The following is a 19,752-nucleotide window of genomic DNA, read 5'->3' as shown; positions in this document are numbered from 1 at the left end:
ATTAAAGTAAAGAAAACGTACAAAGATGGTTTGAACCGAACTAATCTCAGCGAGATTCGTCGAGGCTGGATATTTGGACTGACGCCTCTTCCGAATGTCTGACCAGTGTCACACAAAGTGATTCGGGAAATCTTGCCTGAAATTCAGCCGCTTTTTGCGACTAAAATGGGTTAAGCAATTCCTTGATCGCTTCAACTTTTCGTCTTAGACATCCTATTAACTCCCTATCACATTTCATATTTACCTTCTCAACAGTGAAGAGTTCCGATGTACTATTTCATGACAGTTTGTACTACGATTGGAAATACAGAACTTGCTGATTGATAATTACTTTGTACAAAGCATTTAATCATAAAAATTAAAAGCACTAAAAAGAAAACTAATTATTTAATCAATTTATCTGAAGGCGTCCTAAACTATCGGAATCCTGCCTTGTATTTGTAGATGTGAAGGTACAATCCTGATCTTTTAGTTGTGGTACACCAGATTAGCATCTTCCTTTCAAAATTGTATTTTAAAAAATCAACACAAAACAAAGTAAAGCATATTTTAAACTTTAAGATGTGTCATTATAAAAATGTATGAAATATTGTCATCATAATTTTAATTGTAACTGAGTCACATGTGTCTAGCAACTATTTCCACAAAAGGAAGTTTTCCTTTAGTTTGCTATGATTGTGGTGATGAAAATCCATTGGATGTACCACCTGATATTATCGCAAGCCACTACTCTGCTCACCCAATCTGCATGGTGTGTTCGCAGAAGGGATAAAAACCCAGATTAAGGAAAAAGTCTTTGCTGGGAAAATGCAAAAATTGACTTGGACTTGAAAATCAAATCCCACAATGTGTTTAATTTGACATATTACGTTTTTGGTCACTAAATTGGGTGATGTCTATTTGAAATTGTTGATTTTTGGGTCACTGAATAGGTGATTTTCAATAAATAAACATTTGTTTAAAATTTTTGTTTGTTTATTTTTTTCCTCCCTCCCTCGTAGGTTTTGAAGTTTTGAGGTGACGTTAAACGTAGAATTAATTTTGAACAGCCTTACATTGTAATCAGCCTATGGTGGAGTGACTTATACAACTGGGCACTATGCATGCAATATATACAACATAAGAAGCACTATATGGTGAAGGTGACAGTTTAATTCCAAACATTAATATCACACAAGTTAGACAGCAATTCTTCAAGTCAGAGATGTTTGACTGAGCATCAGATGACTAAACATGCAGCTGAAACCCAGTGTTGGTCTTCATTTGAATTCAAACCATCCCAAAATGCAATTCCTAAACTTCAGTTGTGACCACTTAACAGATGTGGAGAATTTGGCATGTTGCAGCTGTTCAGCAGAAATGAGAATAATAGGTCTTTATAAGCCAATCAAAAGCCAGGGTGATCATACTGGAATTTGCTGTCTTAAAATTAACAACACTTGACTATAATCTTTGGAGCCACTTGATTAATATTTGTACCAGGTAGAGTGACCTTGGCACGCAGGTGTTCTCAAGACCTCCTTGATTTTGTCTCAGCCAATGAAATCATAATTTGGTCACTTTAAAAGTTATACACAGTAGTTCTTGGGTCCATTATACAGGGATATTTTGTATCTGAATCAGGTGACTTAATATGCATAAGTAGATTGAACAATAATTGTTCATAGATAATGATGATGACAGATGGTTGATGTTAAGTTAAAGCAACACATAACACACTGACCATTGGTCAGATGATTTAAAATCTCATATTTAATATAACCAATCACAAATGTATGTATTACAGAAATTAACTTAAGTAGAAACATGAGGCCCATAGGCCTTATCAGTCACCTGAGTATTAGTTAAAAACTGTATCACTAGCCCCAAATCTATGATAATTTTTCTTTTTTGCATATCTAAACTAATTACATTTTAATATTCAGCAGCAATGTAACACTTTAGGCATGTTCTTAAAACACATATGACCCTCAAAGTGCCCATACTGATTTAATTTAAACTCCATTGTTCTCTAAAGCATAAAAATTTCAAAATGTATATAATGTACACCACTTAATACAGACTATAGCTAAAAAGCGAAATTGAGTATCTATAACATAATTTGACAGTATGTTGTCTGTCAGTTAAACTCTATAATTATTATTGCCAAAGGATTAAATGGATAATGAAAGACACATCTGTTTATGATTAAAAATTCACTACACAATCAGACCTAGCTACCATACAAAACTATACATACAACGTATGATAAATTGAATGCATATGATTTACTCTTTAATAGCTATTTGAGGTTTTAGGCTATATACTCCATCTAATGATTGGGCTTATTTGTAACCTCCAATGATGAAAAGTAGGGAAATAAATGTGTCAAAAGTGAAATTTTGTGCACCGTTTAGTTGCATTTTCTGTAACGTCCTAAAAATTCAAAACTATTTTATTTGTCAACAAATCAAATTTTCAATGCAAATGACATGCAGAATAAACATTTTATTCATGTTTGTTGCAGCTATCACATTTTTCATGGTTGGTCTCTGTTTGGAAGCAAGTCATAAAATTGTTGGGATTGTCATTTTTACGGTCAAAATTGTACAAATGATATCATTGTTAAATTCTGCTCTGACGCTGGTGTGCAATCCCCCCCCCCCCCCCCCCTGAATGGTGTCTTTATGGTTTTCAACATCGCTCTTGCCCCCAGCACCAATATAAATCAACACCATAAAATACTGATCATCCCTATTTGATGCTGGAATGACCTTATATGGATTGAAATAGATCAGGCCAAAATAGGTCAGTTTTCTTAAATAGAGCAATTTTTTGTTATGTCAAACCTTTATTAGTTATCTCAGAGCACTGAGAAAATTTATTTTAAAGACTATGATCAAAATCTGTTGAAGGACAACATATTACAATTATAAGGGCTTTATTTGTGTATAAAATCAACATTTATACAGTTGAACTTCAGTAACTTGCACATCAATATCTTGAATTTCATGGATATGTCGAAGTGAGTTCCAACACCCATCTACATTTTGTTTATGTAGTTTAACCTCAATATCTCAAACCCCCAGTTATCTCAATGTTTTTTCTCAGCACAATTGAGTTCGAGATAATAAAGTTGACTTTAGAGTTGTTTCATTTAGTTTAAGGATATTTTAATTGTGCATGAATCTATATTTTATTCTTATTTTGACCAAAAATGGGGTTAAATTAGAATTACGACATCATAAACATGACATTTAAGATTTTATGCCTTTGTGGCATTTTGATATAGAAATAACTATTTTTCATGGAAGATCATCAAGAGCTTGACGATCACTGTATATTCATATCGACGATCACTGTATATTCATATCATTGACATTTCTTTCCAGTTCACATGTGTGATAGAAAATTTTGTTTGTTCGAAACTTTTTGAAAGTAAAACATTCACAAAAGTTAGCATTTTAACTAGATTTGAGTAAAATTAAATCGAGATATTGCATCACTTCAGATGCTATGAATTCTAGAAGACTGAAAATATTAGAGACAAATCATGCAAAACTGTGTTGGACATAAGCTCTTTAAATTTATGAAATAAAGATTGTCTTTATGAAAGTTAGCTTTAAAATCTTAGTTTTATAGGCTCCTAGTGCTTTTCATCTGTTATTGTGTGTAAATAGTTTTTCTTAATTGCATGGATTTGAGCATTTTAGCAATGATATGTTAATCTGGAGTATGTTTACAATGGTCAGCTTATAGTAAAACACGAGTACAGCGAATACCCTTATAATGATTGATTGATTCTTGTTTAATGTCTCTCTCTCTCTCTCTCTCTCTCTCTCTCTCTCTCTCGAGAGAGAGAGAGAGAGAGAGAGAGAGAGAGAGAATTTTTCACTCATATGGAGATGCCGAGCGTTTGGCATGGAACTGTCGTAGTACCTGTTTTAACGACTTAGGTCTGTCGCTGCCAGGATTTGAATTCCAGCCTTCAGCATGCCGGGCAAATCCTCTAGGCGATCGCAGTGGTTCCCTTATAATGAATTCACACTTACAGTAAAACACTCCTACAGTGAACACACTTATAATGAATTCACACTTACAGTAAAACATGGTTATAGTGAACACACTTATAATGAATTCACACTTACAGTAAAACAGTCCTACAGTGAACACACTTATAATGAATTCACACTTACAGTAAAACATGGTTATAGTGAACACGCTTATAATGAATTCACACTTACAGTAAAACACAGTTACAGTGAACACACTTATAATGAATTCATGCTTACAGTAAAGCACAGTTATAGTGAACACACTTATAATGAATTCACACTTACAGTAAAACACAGTTACAGTGAATGCACTTATAATGAATTCACACTTACAGTAAAACATGATTACAGTGAATACATAAAATAATGAATTCAAGTTTACAGTAAAACATGATTACAGTGAATATGTTAAATAATGAATTCAAGCTTACAGTAAAACACGGTTACAGTGAACATACTTATAATAAATTCATGCTTATACAGCAAAACATGGTTACAGCAAAAAATAATGAATTCAAGCTTATACAGTAAAATGATTTTTATTTCCTGAAGTTTTAAACATGAATTCATTCGATTTAACAAATTAAGTTTATTATAAATCCAAAGTATTCGTTCCCTGTACTTAAGCTATAAGCATGTTTTAGTATATATATCATGTGTTGATTTCTCAACATCCTTTGTCAGACAGAATTTCTTGTTGAATATATGAAAATCAGATTACAACTTTTTACATTTCATGGCTGATTTTCGGGTACCTGTAAAGTGCGAAATGAAATCGAAACAAAATCTACCGAAACGAAATGATATTTCGAAACCTACCGAAACGAAACCCACCGAAATGAAACGAAACCTACCAAAACGAAACGGATTGTATAACCGAACTCTTTTAATTATAATAATTAAAAATGGTATCTTAGGCCCTTGTGAAAGTTACAACATATAAATAAAATTCGCCTCCCCTTTGATGTAGGCTTTCGGCTTGACTGTTACAAAGTTTTAAAAGTTGGAAAAGGGGGGGGGGGGGGAGGGAGTAAGCACAAAGTACATATCCGTAGTTGATTAAATGACATGTACAATTAGTTTCGGATCCATAAATTTCAGAACTGAGGGTTACAGTCTCAGAGATCTGGGGAAACACACTATACGAGGGGTGGGGTCACCGACGTTGGATCCGCCTTTGGGCATAGATACATTGTTTGAAGAAGCTGGTGTCTGAGAAAATTGAAAGTAGGAAGAGTTCTTAACCTCTTATTTTATCTCTAACTGCTGAGGTGCAAGTACTTTCAATAATGGAAAAACTCTATACATTTGGGCAATCTCTACCCAGAGTTATCGTTGTAGCGTAGCGTAATATGCCCTCTGGTGAGAGATTGACATTTGGGGTGTTGCTAAGACGGGGAATTGAAAACGGGACGGAAAACGGAATTTTTTTAATGCAATAATATTAGGAGGAGGTCGGCATTTTGTAAACTGAAAAGGCTTGTGAACAAGGGAATTTTAAGCAGAAATCACAAAGAGAACAGGAGGACATATTCAGAATCCACTGTTTGATATACTACATATAAATACACAATATCCACATATATACATATATTTGTCTTTAGAACAAAAATACTGAAACATGTATTCATGACCAAAAGCGGATCCAACGCCGACGACCCCATCCCTCGTTTAGTGTGTTTCCCCAGACCTCTGACCTGTGAGACTGTAACCTCCCGTTCTGAAATTTATGGATCCGAAGCTAATTGCACATGGTATTTATGTGCTTTGTGCTTACCCCCCCCCCCTTTCCAACTTTTAAAACTTTGTATCAGTCAAGCCGAAAGCCTACATCAAAGGGGAGGAGAATTTTATTTATATGTGTAAACTTTAACAGGGGCCTGAGATACCATTTTTAATTATTATAATTAAAAGAGTTCGATTATACAATCTGTTTCGTTTCGTTAGGTTTCGTTTCGGCAGATTTCGTTTTGTTTCGGTAGATTTCGTTTCGTTTCGCACTTTACAGGTACCCCTGATTTTCAACTTCAAACAGGATTAGATTAATGCAGTTTTTGGATGAAAAATGAAATTCTATAAAAAAAAGATATCTTTCTTTCTAAAAAACCTTCACCTGAAATGTCAAAATAAATATTGGATAATAATGAAAAGATGGTCATCATTTTAAAACCTGAGTGCAATCTCAAATCTCATTCATTTAATATATATATATATTTACATTTCCACTGTTTTTACCTTTGATATCTTTACCAATTGAAATTACAGTAATATCCAACATGCATATGAATCTTGATATATAGTATGACTATCTTAAAGGCTGGAAATAATATTCCATCTGAATTGAAAGTAGAATGCATATAAATTTCATTTTTGCAAACATATGAGGGTGTGAACTAGCTGCAACACCTCACATTGGCATACTTTTCACTAAGTGCTGATGCGCTTTATTCAGTATGCTGACATACAGCAATTCTCACCCTTATGTTATTTCCAAAAATGAAATTTATTTCTTAAAAACATATATCTCATAAAAGAGCCCAATAACAGATAAACTTAATTATGAATTTTTTATAACATATGAATTTTTTATAACTGTCTGTGACCTGTTTACTGTGATTCCAGTGCTGAAGACACATAAGCTGCTATCAATTCTATGGTGATCCTGCCATTAGATTCATCTGTCAATACACCCTGAAGACTGAACCCATGCAACTGGAGAACCAAGCACTGGGAGAGATCAACTATCAAAGGAATTCCATCTCATTAATGGAACTTTTTCTATTGCGCATAATTGATCACTCTGCATGCAAGATTCTCTAAGAGGATGATTCATTCTATATATTTGGACCTGATACAATCATTGTCATTGTACCTGTGTTATAGTTATAATGACAATAATGCTCGACATTCTGAAGTAAGATAATATATCAATTAAATTACATCATCTTTATATACAAAGCTAGAAACTGATAAGGCAAGGCAATTAATTAATGTCAGGTATTGTTTTTATAAAAATATTTTTTTTTATGAATGTAATGAAAATTGTGGTCAAAATATGAATCCTTAGGGGATTAGTACAATTAATTTGAAAATGCAGTAAATTTTGTAACTTCGTTGGATCTGTATGTTTTTATGTCTTTTAATAACATAACGGTCGTGGTAATTCAGTGGTAGAGTGTTCGCTTCGTAACCGGGAGGTTGCGAGTTTGAGCCATGGTCGTAAACATAGTAGTGATTGCACCTTCGCTAAATGCTCAGCATTTAGAAGTGAGAATCCTAGGTCTTTCGGATATGACCTTAAAAACGGAGGTCCTGTGTTACGGCAGGCATTGGCATGATAAAGAACCCTCACAGCTACCCCGAGCGCTAAGCATATAGGTCTAAATTTGTGGTACCTCACCTACAGCTGGTGACGTTGCAATATGAGTGAAAAATTCTCGACAGGATATAAAATACATTCAATCTTTCAACAAACAAAGAGAATATTAGCTTACAAAACACTGGACATTAGTCCAAATGTGACAAAATTGACCTTTGAAATTGACACGCAACCTTTATGTGTCGTATTGCTTTGACCTTCATTTAATTAATTCATTAAATAATGACCATGTTCTCTAATAGTGGAAACTATCAACATCAATTAAAACTAGGAAGTACAATAAAACTTAGCAGGTATTGTCAAGATACTTTTTATTAAATACAATAGCTTAGTTGATCCACAAGATCACTGTATTTGTTAAAAAACATGAGGACACAGATTGAAATGAAAAGGTATAATGAAGAAAGCAAGCAATATTGGCATGACTTCTTGAGGTAACCTATAGTGTCTCTGTGCTAAACCAAACTTATTTTTCTGTTGTGACACTCTACAACTTATTTTGTACAAAGAATTTAGACACCTTTGCTCATAAGCATTGAAATATCAAACTTCCAGGAATACTAAAGAATCTGGACTGCTACATAGAGATTCCTATTGATTCTCATGCATTCAAAGTTGCATCTGATTAAACTCATAGGCCATCACTAATGCAACATAATTACAATAATCATCATATTCTACAAGGGCTGCCAGAGCTGTTCAAAATCAATTCTAAATGGTCAACCCACCATGATTAATTTCCACTTTCCTGGACGACAAACTTGTCCAAATGGTCAAAGGGCAAAAGTACTTCAGCTAGCTTAACAAAACATGACATGAAATATCCCATTTTATTTTCTTACTTGAATTAAAATCGATTGAAGACCTTGGTCTGTCTTTTCTTGTTTAATGGAGGTGTTCTTTGCCATTACAATCAGAAAAGCACTGTTAGGAGTTTTTAGCAATTTTCGCATCAACTGGCTTAAGATCGAGGAACAAGGCACACACCAGAGAAATCTGATATTGATGCCGATGGAAAGTGGAGAATATGTACAATAATATTTTGAAGAAAAAAATCTTTTAAATCTACCTTATTTAGTTAAAAAAAATATATGCAGTTTTAGTAGAAAGTAATCTGAAAATAAATAAATTTAAAATTCCTGTTTAAGACTTGAACGCATTGAACTACAGATCAGCAGTCGACATGTAAACCTCCTGAGATATATACCCAGCTAGGTGATTTAATACGATTTAAAAGGATCATACAAATATTGCTGATATTCATATTTTCATCCATGTTTCAAAAGGAAATCAGCTATTATTCTTCCATTAGTATGATGTGTGTTTCATAAACATTTCAACAACCTTATATTCATAATTTCACATTTTGACATAATTCTGAAGAAAAAAAGCAGTCACATGGTGTTGAACATCCTTAAAAACTTAAACAAATTCAGTGACAAAAGTCTGTGGGCTATATTTAAGATTAATAGTCATTAGTTTGACATCTAAATAATCCATCAAGAATAAAATTATTGGTGTAATTGGTTTTGGAAAATTTATGAATTCAAAGCAGAATTATTCATGGAAAATTCTATAGAAGCACAAATGTTGTAAACATACTTAGGGCAAAGCTAGTCATAACTATATAAGGACCGCAGTAGTTGGTTTGACCCAACAGCTCCCTAGAAAGCACACTCAAACTGGCACAGAGACCAAGGTAGATATTTTATAAGTATCATAATTCAGGTAAAAGGGTACATCACTAAGTATCCTGAGATCATTTTTCTATACTAGAGCCCAGTTTGCTTGACATTTGACCCCTAAGTTGATCAGGTCTTCCTTATCCCTTGTCTGTATGTGAAGTAATTAGGTGGCTTCAGGCAAAAACACATTTAAAGTATGGAAATGTTTTCCCATATCAGTGTCCAGTTCACGTTTTAAAATCAAAAGAGATTACCCTCATCTCATGGCAAGTCTATCTGAAGTCAGGGGACTCCTGGTAACAAGAGTTCTGTAAATAGTACACAATACGCCACTGAAAATGCCTATACATTGGATGTTTTTCTTCAGCACTATAATTTGTAGAACTTTGCTTCAGGTATAACAACCAGCCATCATTATGCTGTGACATACTTTCTTTGCATTGGATGATAAGGGTCTTAGCTATTTACAAAGACCCTAAGTTTCTAAACTGTGAGAGGAGTTAAAAGGACAAACCATGTCCCTTATTTATTATGATATTTCCTCAAAATGGACCAAATTCAACAACCTGTAATTTTCTCAAAACTTTTAAGAAAATCAAAATCCTTGCCACATGCACATATCCCATACCCATACAAATACTCTGTAAAATAAGAAGATCGATCTCACTTGAAAACTGTGGAAGAAAAAATAAGACATATATCATGTAGTCTCTAAGTAATAATTCCTCAAAACTGCAGACTTAAGTTTAATAACCTGTAATTTTCTCAAAAATTGAAGGAAATCAAAATCTGTGCCACATGCACATCTTCAATACCCATAAATAAGGTTTTCACTTGAAAACTGTGGGAGGAGTTTGCTGGACAAATATGTACTCTCCATATAAAAGGAACAAAACTCCTGCAAGAGAGGTCAAAATGGATCAAAATTGCAACATGATCTAGAGTATTGCACAAAGAAGCTGCAGTTTCAGCTTGATAATTAAGTGACAGAGAAATGAAATTAGAAACAGAAAACCCAGAATAAACGTACAGACAGGTGGACAGACATCGCTGTACCATAATACATCCCATCTAAAGACAAACGTATAAAAGAAAAGTCACTTAAATATGGCAATGAAATCCTTTTACCATTATCAGTCTAGCTTTTTTAACCGTTACCCTTTTGATTCTAAAATTGATTCGTCAATTTTCTTCAAAAATAATATTTTCTGTATTTAAAACTTTAAATCTTGTTTGCCAAATCATGTAGTCATAATATTTCCAACACCAATAGGGTGCAATTTCTTGTAATCCGATGGCATAAAACCACCTAGACATTTCGCGTACTTTGATATATTAGACCTATAAATGTGGTGTTTAGAAATATTCAGGTGTTTGCAGCTAGAAAAGATTTAGTGAAACTAATTAATAACCCATGTAAGGTGCCTGTATAATTAACATGTAAAACAAAGATGAAGAAAAAATGAACAAAGCTTAGTGTTCACTTTTTATTAAAATAAACATGAAATTTTGGAAGAGGACTATATTCTGAATAGAAAAAGTTTGAAATCTTCAACTTCTGATATTTTTTTAAGAGACAATGTTGCAATGAATTAACTTTTTAAAATTCATGGTACTCATTCAGGAGAATCAGGATTTTATTATAACTAGTAAAAACATCTCTTTGGAAGGATTTTTGCCTACTTCAATTATTTCAGAAAGTCAAGAAAATAAAACACTTGAAAATATACTGATACTACTATTAAATACACATCATTCATTATGCATACAAGTTGTGTAATATATATACATTCTTTTTCTTCATAAAGTCAATTTTAGTACAAAATAGTATATTGCTTGTTACCTGATAATTTGTAAATGATGAAACATAAAATTTATTGATCACACACTAATTCAATTAAACGCAGGAAAAGTTAATCTATGAAATTCAAAATAAAATGACACACAATCCTGACCTAAGAAAGTTTTGATGTGAAGTTTTCTTTGGATTTGATATGACTCAGTTTTTTGCTTTGTTCATATCATAGTCCACATTCCCCTTCGATTCCTCCCTAATCTTCAGGACTTTACCAATAACATTAAACAAATCCTATAATACATGTAGTAGCTAAGAGAAGAATGGTCACATAATGCAGTGGACCATACAAGAACACATGCCCTGGTCCTAATGGAGCATCAGTATTGGATCTGTTTGACAATAGATACAAATCCTCTGGGAACGTTCCATTGTTTGACGACCAAATGTGTAAAGATCTCCACAGCATCCTAGACAATTAATAGCTGACATCATTATTTCTATTAATCAATCCTGCCACTTGCACAAGCATGTTGTGTGCCAGACATAATTCATGGTTCTGCGTCACTTAAATTACCCTCGGTGTGACTGTAAATTGTTACAAATGTGTGCCTTTCAATGATGAAATATCTCCATGGCAATTTTACAATTTTATTTTTAAGGCTTATGAGTTGAATCAACTGACTTTAGGAATCAAGAATGCTTTACTTTTTACAACTTCAATTCATTAAAACAAAAAACTCCCTGAAATATACACATTCTAAGATTATAATTCACATAAGAAGCCACTGCAGTTTTTGAAATCGAGGTCCTTTGAGAATCAAAACAACTTCATGGGGGGGGTGTGTGGAAAAAGTCTGTGAAATTATAAACGGTACAAATTCCCATACATCTTGCAAAATTCATTCAACTGTGACAAAATTTTAACTTTATATGTAAATATACATTAATAAATCACATATCAAATATCAGCTTTCTAAGTCAAAGCATGATGGGAAAAAAATAACCCAAGTTATGATCAAGAGACAGACAGACAAATGGACGCAGTGGAAAATAGTAGTCCCCTTTCGACTCCATTGATGGAAGGAGACTAAAAATTATAATTCATTTTATCAATGTGAAAGTATGAAAGGTGAAGATAACGAACAGTGATCAATGTCATAACTCCTATAAGCAATGCAAAATAGATAGCTGGACACACCAGAGGTGGGATCAGGTGCCTAGGAGGAGTAAGCATCCCCTGTCGACCGGTCACAACCGCCGTAAGCCCTATACCCTGATCAGGTAAACAGGGTTATCCGTAGTCAAAATCAGTGTGCCAAAATCATAAATTACCAGGGAAGTAGCTATAGTACTCCAGCACAGTATTGGTCAAACTTAACACAAGCTGATCCATGTCACTGTTACAATCAGTGTTAAAGCCTTAAAATGTCACAAATAGCAAAAACATCTTACTAAGTTATATCATGTCAAATCAAATAGTATGATACAGTGTATTGAATTTGTATATAATATTGCCCACAGTGAAGACAGGTAAAATGCCTATTGATCTGGCAGATCACTCACCTGTTGGAATGACACGAATGCCCTCGCCAGCAGGCAAGTGCAGTATCATCAATAAATTACTGTGTCAACTGGGAGGGAAGTCAACTCATCACAACTTACCACATCAAACACCTGTTAAATATCTGCAGGTATATTAATCAAGTTTAAAAAGCAGAATTCTCAAGGTCACAGGGTCATTCAATTACACTTGTAAGTAGGTCAACTAGAATAAAACTTAAATTTTACTCATAACTTATTGATATTAGATATGACAGTGTATTTTAAATCTATATGAATCCCAGAAAAATTGTGAATTCTAAATATTCTAATTACTGAGATCAGGCCTCATTTCACTCAGCTGAAAGCGATTGAGTCCAATGGATTTAAGCACAGTCAATACTATTCTGTAAGTCATTAACATATGGTTATCATTACTACCAGTTCACATTTACACGAGGTCCATGGGCCACATTGCTCACTTGTATTTAAGTTACATTACCCCCATGTAAAACATCATATTTGTATTATATAAACCCCTCCTTTTCCTCAGTCACGTGAAGTTTGGGCTCAACACAAACTTCAATCTACACTACAAGATGTGTTTGTGAAACACTGATGCTCTCGTATGGCCAAACTCCAATGTCAAGAGGTCAAAACTTTTGGTACAAGATTGATTGATTGATTGATGTTTTCCGCCACACTCAACAATTTTTCAGTTATCTGGTGGTGCCCAGTTTTATTGGTGGAAGAGAGAACCCAGATGCAATGTACCTGGGAAGAGACCACCGACCTTCCGAGAGTAAACTGGGAAACTTTCTCACTTACCGGCACGAGCAGGATTTGAACCCGCGCCGACAGAGGTGAGAGGCCGTGTGATTTTGAGCGCGATGCTTTAACCACTTGGCCACGGAGGCCCTTGGTACAATAAGAGGTACTGTGAGCAATGCTCACTAAGAATACCCCCCGCTTACCCCAATCTCCCAAAGGGTGGTGTTAATAGGTATAAATTACCTCTTTCCTGAGTGTTATGAACACAAATCCATGGTATATACCTATAATTTTGACCTTGCGATCAAAGGTCAAAGTCATAGAGGTCATGAATGTACATGACACATAGTCTCATGGTGATACACCCATGTCTTATGGTATGACTATGTCAAAACCCTATAATCAATTTTGACCTTGAGGTCAAAGTTCAAGGTCATATAGGTCATGAAGGTACCTGACACATTGTCTCATGGTGATACACTCATGTGTCAAATATGGTATGCCTATGTCAAAGAACAAAGAAGTCATGGCCCTGACAAGAATCCATTGCAAAAACCTTTAATTTTGACCTTGAGGTCAAGGTCATATGGAGGTCATGAAGGAACCCGACAAATCGTTTCATGGTGATACACTCATGTGTCAAATATGGTATGCCTATGTCAAAGAACAAAATAGTTATGGCCCGGAAACGAATCCATTGTAAAAAACCTTTAATTTTGATCTTAAGGTCAAGGTCATATAGAGGTCATGAAGGTACTCGACACATCGTCTTATGGTGATCCACCTGTGTGTTAAATATGGTATGCCTAAGTCAAAGAACAAAGAAGTTATGGCCCGGACATGAATCTGCACAGACAGACAGAGTGATTCCTATATACCGTATATACTCGCCTATAAGTCGGTCCGCCTATAAGTCGGTTGTATTTTTTAAGGTTATTTTGTAGGAATTTGCCATTGACCCGCTTATAAGTCTATAAGCTCTACATTACGCCGCCCAGAAAAATACCAATCTTCTTAGAACGCGACTATAAGTCGGACATAAGAGTTTTGAAACAACAATTGACTCCCAAAAATCCGACTTATAGGCGAGTATATACGGTACCTCCCTGAACTTCGTTCGTGGGGGGTATAAAAAGAAAGGTCTTGTCACAAGGAATACACATGTGAAATATGAAAGCCCTGTAGCTATCGATCACCATCCATGCAAAAGTTATGGCCAAAGTTAAAGTTTTTGTTGACAACAAGACCAAAAACTATATACCTTAGAACCTCTTATTATGGAGGCATAACAATAGACACAATAAATAATTTTCCTTACTATTTCCTTGTACGTCTTTGAATCCCTAGCCCTGATCAACAAGGCCACATCAAATCTAAATCTGCACTACACAAGTTTGTATAATAATATCAATTTTACAGCCCAGTGGTCGTCATAGGTCTTGAGGAAATGCTTTTAAAAGAAAAGAAACGGGAAAATTTTGATAAAATTCAGTGTGAGAAAATTAATTTTGGAAAACTCTACAACAGAAGGACTGAAGAATGGAATTATGGGACAATGCTTTTACTTTAGATCGAAAACTTCAATTATTCTCTAATTAAAACACAGCCTCTTTTAGCATCATGAATATTCAAGTTATTCTTCCTCTGGATTTTTAGAACATTAATAAAAAAAACGTGCAGTCTCAAAAGGGAAAAATTGCGAATGATCACGGAATGAGATTGAATTGTCTGCATAATGGGCGATACACAACTGACATTCTCCTCCATAAAGGGCTTGTTAATGTTGTTTAATGTAAAAGCTTTCTTGTTGAGGATGTGATAAAACGCACATCCAAACATTTCTCCTAGCACGGATTTGATACATATCAAGACTCAGATCGACAGAAGGCTTCACAATAACTGATACATTTCCTAAATTACACAACATCTTAAATGCAGGCTTGGGACTCGATTTCCATTTGCAATTGGAAACATTTGTCTTCTGTTATTGAAAGCTAGTACAAATGAGGCTAAAACTCTTGGCAGTATCATTTGCATAGAAATTAAGAAACATCCACAGCAATTCACAAGATCGTCTGACAAAATCTGTGCTTGATTGAAAATCAGATTAGCATGCTTCACTGCACACGACTTTGACATGAATTTATCTATATCTGTTTGATCCATCTATTTAGCCCTTAATATGTCCCGAGGTTTGCACAACATCTTAATGAAGTCTTGTAAATTTTACACACTGTTTAACATTACAGGTCTATTATGCATTCCTCACAGTATGATTTCAAATCCAGAAACTCCAAGTTTACTGCATCATATACAATACTTGGAAGGTCTATATATCATGGTGGATTTCTTTTTTTAATAAGGGAAGGAAACACAGTACAATTTTCTCTTTCATTGGCTTAAATTATTTCTATTTGCGATTTCTTTTGTCATCATAAACTAATATAAACTTGTAAATAATGAATAAGATTCTTTTGAATTCAGCACCGCTTCCTGTTGTCATTTGTGCATTGTTACCAGATTTCACATCCATTGTATTTACAATCATAATCCTGCACTGGATACTGGGAAAATCATAAGCAAATGCCTACCATTACAGTTTGTAAATACATCAAGGCAAAAACATCGGAAATGTGAATGTTTACAAAAGATTCACAAAACTGAGCATCCTCTCACAATGTAGGCAATCAGAACAAGAGGCCCATGGGCCACATCGCTCACCTGAGTCACTTTGGCCCATATCTGAAGACTTTCCATATATATTTGCATGTAAAACCTTAGTCCCTATTATGGCCCAAACTACCCTTTGCAAACTTGAATCTACACTATGTCAGAAAGCTTTCATGTAAATGTCAACTTCTTTGGCCCAATGGTTCTTGAGAAGAAGATTTTTAAAGCTTTTTCCTATATTTGTATGTAAAACTTTGACCCCCCCCCCCCCCCCCTCACCACTTGTGGCCCCATCCTACCCCCGAGGCCCATGATTTGAACAAACTTGAATCTGCACTATATCAGAAAGTTTTCTTGTAAATATCAGCTTTTCTGACTCATTGGTTATTGAGAAAAAGATTTTAACTATATGTTTGTATGTAAAACTTTGATCCCCCTTGTGGCCCCATCCTACCCCCGGGGGCCATGATTTGAACAAACTTGAATCTGCACTATGTCAGAAAGTTTTCATGTAAAAATCAGCTTTTCTGGCTAAGTGGTTCTTGAGAAGAAGATTTTTCCTATATATTTGTATGTAAAACTTTGAACCCCCCTTGTGGCCCCATCCTACCCCCGGAGTCCATGATTTGAACAAACTGGAATCTGCACTATGTCAGAGAGTTTTCATGTAAAAATCAGCTTTTCTGACTCAGCGGTTCTTGAGAAGAAGATTTTTAAAGATTTTTCCTATATATTTGTATGTAAAACTTTGATCCCCTATTGTGGCTCCATCCAACTCCCGGGGCCCATGATTTGAACAAACTTGAATCTGCATTATGTCAGGAAGCTTTCATGTAAATCTCAGCTTTTCTGGCTTAGTGGTTCTTGAGAAGAAGATTTTTAAAGTTTTTCCCTATATATTTGTATATAAAACTTTGATCCCCCCCTCCCCCTGTGGCCCCATCCTACCCCCGGGGGCCATGATTTGAACAAACTTGAATCTGCACTATGTCAGAAAGTTTTCATGTAAAAATCAGCTTTTCTGGCTCAGTGGTTCTTGAGGAGAAGATTTTTTAAAGTTTTTCCCTATATATTTGTATGTAAAACTTTGATCCCCCCCCTGTGGTCCCCATCCTACCCCCGGGGGCCATGATTTGAACAAACTTGAATCTGCACTATGTCAGAAAGTTTTCATGTAAAAATCAGCTTTTCTGGCTCAGTGGTTCTTGAGAAGAAGATTTTTTAAAGTTTTTCCCTATATATTTGTATGTAAAACTTTGATCCCCCCCCTGTGGTCCCCATCCTACCCCCGGGGGCCATGATTTGAACAAACTTGAATCTGCACTATGTCAGAAAGTTTTCATGTAAAAATCAGCTTTTCTGGCTCAGTGGTTCTTGAGAAGATTTTTAAAGATTTTTCCTATATATTTGTATGTAAAACTTTGATCCCCTATTGTGACCCCATCCAACCCCCGGGGCCCATGATTTGAACAAACTTGAATCTGCATTATGTCAGGAAGCTTTCATGTAAATCTCAGCTTTTCTGGCTTAGTGGTTCTTGAGAAGAAGATTTTTAAAGTTTTTCCCTATATATTTGTGTGTAAAACTTTGATCCCCCCTTGGGGCCCCATCTTATCCCCGGGGGCCATGTTTTGAACAGACTTGAATCTGCACTATGTCAGAAAGTTTTCATGTAAAAATCAGCTTTTCTGGCTCAGTGGTTCTTGAGAAGAAGATTTTTAAAGATTTTTCCTATATATTTGTATGTAAAACTTTGATCCCCTATTGTGGCTCCATACAACCCCAGGGGCCCATGATTTGAACAAACTTGAATCTGCATTATGTCAGGAAGCTTTCATGTAAATCTCAGCTTTTCTGGCTTAGTGGTTCTTGAGAAGAAGATTTTTAAAGTTTTTCCCTATATATTTGTATGTAAAACTTTGATCCCCCCCTTGTGGCCCCATCCTACCACCGGGGGCCATGATTTGAACAAACTTAAATCTGCAATATGTCAGGAAGCTTTCAGGTAAATTTCAGCTCTTCTGGCCCAGTGGTTCTTGAGAAGAAGATTTTTAAATGACCCCACCCTATTTTTGCATTTTTGTGATTATCTCCCCTTTGAAAGGGACATGGCCCTTCATTTGAACAAACTTGAAAGCCCTTCACCCAAGGATGCTTTTGGCCATGTTTGGTTGAAATTGGCCCAGTGGTTCATGAGAAGAAGATGAAAATGTGAAAAGTTTACAGACAGACGGACAGACAGACAGATGGACGCTGGACAAAATGTGATCAGAAAAGCTCACTTGAACCTTCGGTTCAGGGAGCTAAAAAGTAAGTACAGGGCTCAAAATTAACATATGCCTGTCAGTCCATGACTGGTAATATAAGTCTGGCAGACTGACTGACATTTGTTTTAGTCAGTCCAATGGGACTGGTCAATTTTCTAAAACGTCATTCTGGAAAATTATACTTATGAATCTTAAACGTGGATTTGGCATTACTTTGTAGATATCAGGTTAACTCGATTAGTAAATATAAATCTCATATAAGTATTACAATATCGTCTGAGGCATATTAATTGAGTTAAATTACATATTTCATTTTGATAACATTAACGAAATATGTTTAATTATTTCGGGAAAACTCTGGTGAACTGGTAAATTTTTCTGAGGACTGGTTGAAATTATATCCCATCAGTCTGACTGGACTGGTGACATAGAAAGTTAGTTTCAAGCCCTGAAGTATCATAGTGACCTTGACCCTTGGATCCCAAAATCAACAGGGTTCTTCCTCTCTTGATAGCAAAGCTACCTGTAAAGTATATCTAATCAATCAAGCATAAAAATGTGGCACGTAAGCTGTCTACAAGCTCAGTATTACACACAGACTTACACACATACTCAGCCATACACAGATGAGCTGGTTACTACATCACCTCTCACAGTGAATTGCGAGGGGATATCAAATATCTTCAGTACGGAAATGTCACCACTGACACCAAAAGAGATATGATAAGCATGAAGTTCGTATCATTATGCTTTGTAAAATTAGACTATTTTACAGTATATCTACTATGCAGATTTAACTCATTATCAGAATCATGATGATAAGCATATTTTAAGTTCATAAAGGTCAAATGCTATCTGCCTCATTATGAATAAGCTTTTCTTTCTAATTACTGCATTTATCCTATTTAGCACCCCTTCCCCTATGAGCATCCCTCGGACTTTTTGGAACTCTCAAAAATTAAGAGCTCCCTATCTAAACAAATACAACTTACCTTTTACAGGTAATATCAGCAGTATCTCTGTGCATTTATTCTGTAGTTTTGGCAATTTGAAAAAATAACAAATATGACTTTTAAAGGAAAGAATAACAATTGAACTCATTCAAAATTTAATATCTATCTAAACATTTTTTAAAGTCAAAATTTCACTGGAAAATATTTCAAAACCAAATTCTAAATAACTGCACCCTTTTCCCAATTTTCTATGAGCCTGGGGTGCTCAATACAATGAAAAATGCATATTGAAATTCGTTATATATGTACATATTTGAATAAACAATATTTTGCTAATTTTTAAAAAGATATGCGTGTTTATGAGGAGAGAACACCCTTAAATCAAATGTCTTCTCTCAGCTTATAAATATATACATTCTCATTTTTATATTAATTCATATATAAACCATTTTAACAAAAGTTGTAGAAAAACAGAATACATTACTTACTGGCGATTGCACCCCTCTCAAATATTCACTTACAATGATATGCTAAACAGATTCTTATCTAATAAATACACAAATTCAAGGCTACATTTCATCTTTATTAAGAATTACATGTAATTCATTTGGAGTCTGACTACTGGTATTTCCATACATATTCCATTAATTTTATTT

At 34.8% G+C, this 19,752-nt stretch overlaps 1 protein-coding gene across 1 annotated transcript in view; it reads right to left on the bottom strand.

The window, feature by feature from the left end:
• LOC125668409 (uncharacterized) overlaps positions 1-19,752 on the bottom strand; it is an 85,395-nt gene that overhangs the window by 46,074 nt on the left and 19,569 nt on the right. The gene's annotated exons all lie outside the window — the stretch shown is intronic.

Source organism: Ostrea edulis, chromosome 4, assembly GCF_947568905.1.
Source record: "Ostrea edulis chromosome 4, xbOstEdul1.1, whole genome shotgun sequence".
Classification (NCBI taxonomy): domain Eukaryota; kingdom Metazoa; phylum Mollusca; class Bivalvia; order Ostreida; family Ostreidae; genus Ostrea; species Ostrea edulis.
This window is presented reverse-complemented; position numbering and strand designations above follow the sequence as displayed.